The sequence below is a fragment of the Microtus ochrogaster genome, chromosome 7 (genome assembly GCF_000317375.1).
Source record: "Microtus ochrogaster isolate Prairie Vole_2 chromosome 7, MicOch1.0, whole genome shotgun sequence".
NCBI lineage: Eukaryota > Metazoa > Chordata > Mammalia > Rodentia > Cricetidae > Microtus > Microtus ochrogaster.
The window spans coordinates 24,906,623-24,914,264 of NC_022014.1; positions in this window are offsets into that span (position 1 = coordinate 24,906,623).

Consider the following 7,642-nt stretch of genomic DNA (forward strand, 5'->3'; position numbering starts at 1 on the left):
TTTCTTTCTTTCTTTCTTTCTTTCTTTCAAGACAGGGTTTCTCTGTAGCTTTGGAGTCTGTTCTGGAACTTGCTCTTGTTGACCAGGCTGACTTTGAACTCATAGAGATCCGCCTGCCTCTGCCTCCCAAGTGCTGGAATTAAAGGCATGCACAACCACCACCCAGCATAACCATTCTTATAACAAAGATTGTATTTGAAATAAAGTCCCTGCATATTTAGGAATGGTTAAGTTCAGAGCCTGACCATGAAGCTAGTGCCTCATGATAATATTTTGCGGCAGTAAGAGACAAAGGAAGTATTCATTGTAGAGAGGTGAAGGGTGAAATGAGGGGTTTATTCACAATTGGAGAATGGTCCTGTGTGGAGACACAGAACTGGCTTAGAGTGCAGGCTCCTCCTGGGACAGATGAGAAGAAGTTGGGAAACGACTGCTTGGCAAACCAAGCATAGATGAAAGCATACTTTCTCTGCTTATTTCTCAACATTCGGTCAGAATCTGTACCCTTAGTAAGAAAGAGGCCTTTGAGCTCAGTTCTTCATACTCTACCAGATATAGATTAAGGAAGTGCTTTGCTTTTGTATACTTTTTGCTTTGTTTCTATGTACTTCTTTTTATTTTTATTACTGTTATTTATCAGGGTTAGGTAAGAGTTTCTCATGATCATGTATGTGGGTAAAGGGGAGTTTGAGAGTTGAGGTGATGCTTTTTAGTCTTTATAAAAAGCCATGAAAAATAAAGCTTGTTATGCAGTTGTTCATACTCTGCATTTCCTGTGTCCTGATTTACATGGGACCCTTAACCAGGGATCCCAACACACTAGACATTGACAATCCTGGGCAAAGTGAGACAGGGCCAATGGGAGAAAGATAAGTCAAAAAGAAGAAAAATAGCTTGGTTGATCTTTTGTAGCATTATTTAATTGCTCAGAGTCCCCCCCCCCCAGGTTATTACTTTCCTGTAAATCTAGACTTCAACTCACAATTCACGCTGATCTCCAGTTATCTCTACTTCGCCGCAGTCCAGTTACATCTTCACATCTCCCTTCCAAACAATGGGATGAGTGCCCTGTTCACCAAAGCTCCCATCCTCAGACAACATCCCTTTCCTCCCTCCCACCTTCCACCTGGAGAAACCATATGAACTTGGGACTAGTCTTCTTGATACCTGATTCCATTTGGACCGTACACACTCTTCTGCAGAAGTCCCATTGTCAATGGGACTGTGTCACCCTCCTCTTGACTCACCATGACACCCATCTGGGCACTGTCCCAGAGGCTTGGATGTTACTTCCCTCTTCATTGATAATCCCAAATCTATAAAAAGAGCCTTTCTCATCACTCTCTGGTACATATCATTTCCATGTGTCTACATCTGTCTTATTTCTCACAACGGTGAGAACATCTTCATGTCAGGTCAGCCTTTGTCTGTTCTTGTACATTTTCTCAGATACTTTTCTCCATCCCCAATCCTCAATCCCCCATCCATGCCCAATCCCCTCTAATCTCTGCAGCTCCGCAACAGTTCTTTCCTGCAGACTGGCAAGTGCACTGCCGTCCTTCCAACCACTTAGATTTCTGACCTACTCTAGCAATGCTCTTCTTCTCATGTCTATTCTTCCTTTCTGAACCAACCTATTTCATAGAGAGATCTATTCACAGGACTGAAGAAATATGTCTGTAATGTACAGATGAGCTGTTTTACTCCCAAACCGTTGGCTCATTCAACACGAAAATTAATAGCTTCTTTACTGTGGATTGATCTTCAACGATAAAATGTTTGAGCTCTAGGTTATAGTGACAGACAAAATGTGCTATGCATCTTCATCTGGGGAAGAGGATATAGCACAGGTCAGGGGACAGGAATACAGCAGCCTAGACTCTACAGTAGGTTTGGTAGTGTGTGTGACTTTGGCCCCATGAAAGGGCAGCTTCTCATTAGATACTGAAATTGTGGATGCGGATTCTACTCCCATTTCTGGAGACAAAAGTATCCAGTCCTTTTTAAAAAAAACAGACATTGATCTTTTTGTGAAGTGATTATGGAAGTGGCAACATGCGATTGGTATCAGTTACAAAGATAAAAAATAAACCGTAAGAATATAAGGAAAATTGGCGTCAGAGGGGAGGCTGTTACAATCAATGGGGAAAGTAGTGAGACAAGAAGACAGGATCTCTTGCATGGGAACTTCAGAATGGAGATGGGTGGAGCAGGGAAGTAGACGCGTTATTTTCATTGGGAAAGATGAACAGCCTTCTAGCTCAAGGAAAAGAAATCTGGATACCCACAGGGGAAAGCTCCAGGCTAGTCAGAGTTCTAAGCTTGCCTGAAGGAGGTCAGAGTCCAACACATTGCTGACTGCTACATACCCCTTCCCTAGAAAGTGCGCTCTGAGATCACAGTGTCACCCAAATCCAAGTGCTTCACTGAAAGCTCACAGACAAGGTCCAAGATGAGCCACTCAGATTTCCCTAGTAGTCAGCCTCTAAGTATTTGACAATGCAATGTCAGAACTCTGTGAAGGCCCACTGCTAGGCCTCTGTTCTGATGTGACGGAGTAGAAGGTGTCTTTGCAGCTTTTCCCTGAAAACCATGGGCTTGTGTGAATGCCTATGCTCATGACATACAACACAGACAACATTGCTTCCAGGGACAGATAGTGCATAGGACTATGGGAAACAAACTACAAATTCTGCTGCTTCTTAGTCCCATATGTGTGGACAAAGCCCAGGAAAAGTGTCGTCAGATAACATTCTCTCATGCTGCCTTTTGCCCATCAGATCTTGAGAATGCAGATTCTAGGGTGAGGCTGACATTTGTGTCCCAGTTTTGCTGCTGCCACTCAGTGCCTCTGGCACTTCATTTCACCTGAAGAAGGACCTCTGATTAAAAAGACATAATTCCACTTACCTTGGGGGAGCTTTGTGAGGGTAAAGGAGAGGATGATGGTGATGCAGTCATCGGTGCTCTGTTGCTTTAAGCCGCAGTAACAGACATGCTTTTCAGAGTCCCCTGCCCTACTGGATCAGATGTTTTAAAGGGTCCTGGCAGTTGACCTAGCACTTGCTAGCATTCCTTTAGAGGGACGGGCATGCTGTAGAGAAGCATATTAGTGCTGTGTTTGAGATGGGCTCCAGTGTCTGGTCCATGAGTAGAAGGGACACAAAATGCTGTCCTGAGTGGAGCCGGAGGAAGAGGGATCTTTCAAATGGCAGCTGCATATCTTAGCAGAGAGAGATTGGAACTCACCAAAAGGCTATAAAGTCTTTTGAAACATCACTCTCCCAGGTCTTCATTCAAGTCTTAGTAATTGTTGAGACTCACATAAATGCTGTCTGAGCCCTTAGGGGACACAGTGCCTCTCAAGAGTGATTTGGAATTTCCTAGAGGGAGCATCTCCAAGGTTTAAACTCTGGGTTGACCTATTCCATCCTCTCTGTTGGGATTTCTCTACCTCTGCTGTTCAGACTCTATCAGGAACAACACTTGGGAGCTGCAAGGCCCCTGGTATAACTGAGATCTGGTATTTCTGCAAGCCTATACATAGGTCTACCTGCTGTTTGGTGTCTCAAAGAAAGAGAATCACAGCTCATCTTCTCACTAGGATTGACCAGAGAAGCATCAGAGTGCAGTCATGCTTTCTTTGATGTAGTATGCTGATGGCAGGTCTCCAGATTTTCCAGATTCTGGGAGATGGGAGGAGTCTACAGAATCTAGACTATTATATACATATGTCACCCTTTTAGTAATCCTAATAATGACTATTGCCCTGTGATTTAGTACCTCCTGTATCAGAAAGTGTGGTCAGTGCTGGCTCATCAGCTGGTGACTTTGATGCATATTTTTTGATAGCTGCCTTGGGTCAATGTTTGCTTATGGAAACAGTAATAAGAATAATAACATCCTAATGAAGTTGAAATAATGAATGAATTGTTTGTAATACTTAAAATAGTATGTATTTTAAATTATATAAATTCTTAAAATAGTTCATGGTATTTAGTTCACACTTAGAATGTATTAGCTTATTTTACTACTTTATGTTTTTTAAAGATGAGGACTGCACCCAAGGTGAGGTCGTACACTTGCTGTATGTAGAAGGGCTCTAACATTGAGCCAAATTCTCAACTCCCCAATTATTATATTATTACTACATAAATCTGTATATAATATACTAAGAATTAACCTACTATTTTACTAATGGTCCTGTGACTGTTCTCTAAATACTATATCAAACTGTATATATAATCAATATTGAAACACTTTGAATGGTATTTTCCTATAGATAAATAAGAGATCACACCATGCTGGTGGCTCTGCTATTGTCTGTTTAATATCTAGACTGTGTTCCCAGGTCTGGTGCATGGACAGTCACAGACACTATGGTATCCAATGACGAGTGTTTCTTTCTTGGTAAACACATTTAGGGGTGTTGGCATCCTTCTCAGAGTCTCCTATGCATTTTATCGCTGAAATACTCACGGAAGGGAAGAAATTATCTAGTGTCAAAGAGGAAAATGATGTTTTAATCTTCTAATAATTACCAGCGTTTTCTGTGGGCACTGAACATGGGTTTTACTGGCTTATGTACAGAATCTTGGCCATCTTTTCCTCCCAAAATAGAAAAAATAAATCTTAGGAGCTTTCCTTCAGGTCAAGGAGACTAAATGTAATTGTCTCTAGGAAAATCCAACTTGGCTATTTTCTTTGTCATTGAATGCTTTTTAGAAAGAGGAATGGTTTATGGAACATTTTGACAGAAACAGAGAGTTGCAATAATATGTTAAGTACCTAGAAGCAAAGCAGAAATGCAATTGAAGAGAGGTAAAAGTAGTTTGCATTTATTGTTACACTGATGTGAAGGCGTTAGAATGACAATGTGACTGTCAGGATGAAGCTGAATATCTCCTTCCTAGCCACCAACTGTCAGAAACTCATTGAAGTGGATGATGAAGGAAGTTTTGTCCATCCTATGAGTAGCACACGGCTACAGAGGTAGCTGCCACTGATGTGGGGTGAAGAGTGAAGGGTATGTGGTCTGAGTCAATGGTGAGAATGGTAAACAAGGTTCTTCCATTTCTACATCTGAGTCCAGTCAAAACTATCTAACAATAGCAAATAAATGATCAAATTTTGAGAAAAATGAAATCAATCTGAAACAGCCGATAGAATTTAATAAGAAGCATAGAAACAGCTTTCAACAGAAATTTAGTCAGAATTTACACTACACAATACAGATAAACAGACAAGACGGAATTCAAAAGTGTTTCTGAAAAATATACTAACAGACACTCATGCCAGCAATCAGTGCTCTGGGCGATGACAGCCTATCTCTTGCAATCTGTTCCTGATTCTTTTCTGAATTGAGATAGACTGTTGGATTAAATCTACTATCCAATGTCTCTCTATAGCTGTTGTTGCTTTCTCATTAGCAATAAAGATTAAAAGTTAGGGCCAGGTGGTGGTGGCAAATGCCTTTAATCCCAGTGCTTGGGAGGCAGAGGCAGGTGAATTCCTGTGAGTTCGAGGCCAGCCTGGTCTACAAGAGCTAGTTTCCAGGACAGCTAGGAAGGTTACACAGGGAAACCCTGTCTCAAAAAACCAAAATAAATAAATAAATAAAAACAAAAATTAAAAATTTAAAAGTTAGTACAGCACTATGTAGTCTGTCTCTGAGGCCTTTACTGCCCCTTTCTGTTCGTTAAATATGTCTTTTAAAGTCTGATTAGATCTTTCTATAATTTCTTGTTTCAATTTCTCTTTCAGGATCATTTCAGAAACCTTTTCTACATAGATCTACATATCCATTCTAAGAAATTATCTTCTTTCTGTGTAAAAATTCTTGTAGGAGAATGGGTAAAAGTTAGTTTGACTAGGACACAATCAAACTCTGGATCAAAATGATTCACATGTGCATCTTATAATTTCTGTTCTACCAGAGCCAATTCTCAGCCTCAGCAAACAAATTTCTGGGACTATTTAAGTCCTTATAACCTTGTAAAGTTTAAAATAATTGCTTAGCTCTTGAGTAGCTAATCCAATTGTGGACCTCAGTGACTTAATATCTCCCAGAAAATTTTGAAAATCATAAAGAGTTTGTAATTGAACTCTCCTGATTTGTATTTTCTGTGGTTGAATTTTCTGTAAACCTATATTATATCCTAAGTAATTAATAGAATATCATCCTTTTTTTTTTTCCACAAACAGTTTGTAATCCCTAACAAGGCAAAGTTCTCTTTACCTTATCAGACATTTTCTTCTAAGGTATTTCCATCTGAATCAGTAAGTAAGATATCTATATAATGGCAAATTATAGATCAAGGAACTTGTTTATGAATTATTTCTCATGGTTATTATGTAAAATATTAACACAAGGAGGGGATTTAACTTTCCTTGTGGAAGAATTTTCCAATGGTACCTTTTAACAAGTTAAGAATTATTATAAGTGGCCATTGATTGGTTGGATCACTTTGTTAATAGCTCCCAGATCTGTTACCTTTCTCTTTTTTTCCCAAAATTTCTTTTTAATGACAAATATAGGAGAATTCCAAGGACTGATTGATTCTTCAATATATTGAGCATTTAATCACTCATGTTTCAGCTGTTCCAATGCCTATAAATTTTCTGATGTCAAGGCCATTGTTCCACCCACACAGGTTTGTCAGTTAACAATTTTAAAGGTAGGGCTGTTGGTACCTTTGAAAGACTAATATCTCTCGTGCCCTGCTTACATACAACCTCAACCATCTGTGACTATTCTTGATAATACCTTTTATTATCTCTCAGAAGCATTCTTTATTTTATGGTTTGTTTCTTAGATTAGAGAAATGTTAATCTGTTTTCCATTGCTGTAACAAATCATTTCTCCATAAATTTATTGCTACATTAGCCACATATGGATTTAATTTTTCTATCTGTCCTTATGGCCCTGTACAGTTGACCCACCTTGTATTTTGTTTTACCTGAGATAAAATTCCAGTGTGTAAAAGCAATGTATTTGCCTCCTGAAGAGGCCAATCTGGATGCCATGATTATGGTTACATCTATACCTGTGTCCAGTAACCCTTCAATTGCAATACCATTTGTTTGTATTTTTGTTTTGGTCCTTGATAGATTATAGAAGTTTGCCAACACACTTGTTTTATGGCCTTCTGAAGTTTTTGTTTCATCTATTGAAGCTATTCTGTCATTGATCACCTTTGGGGCAAAATGGATTTTAACAATAGGAATTAATTCTTTTAGTTGCTCTGTGGATGAATTTCTCTAGTGATGACAGGAAATGATTGAACCAAATTTGGTATTTAAGTCTGACCCCTAAGGCATTTCCTGATGGCAAGGGATGCATGCCCCTTCTTGATGTGCATTCGTTAGTCCAATGCTGGCATTTGCCACATGTTCTGTATGGTCCAGAAGGCTAGGGGCTTCTATTTGGATTATCTGTAGAAAAAAAAAACATTGTTTCTAGGATCACCTTGCCTATAATCCATTTTCAGATGACCTGACTTACCACAATTAAAAATCTGACATTTTAAATTTTTAAAAAAGTTTTAAAAGATGGGGCACTGATCTGAACAGAGAATTCTCAACAGAAGAAGTTCAAATGGCCAAAAGACACTTAAGATCATGCTCAACCTCCTTAGCGATC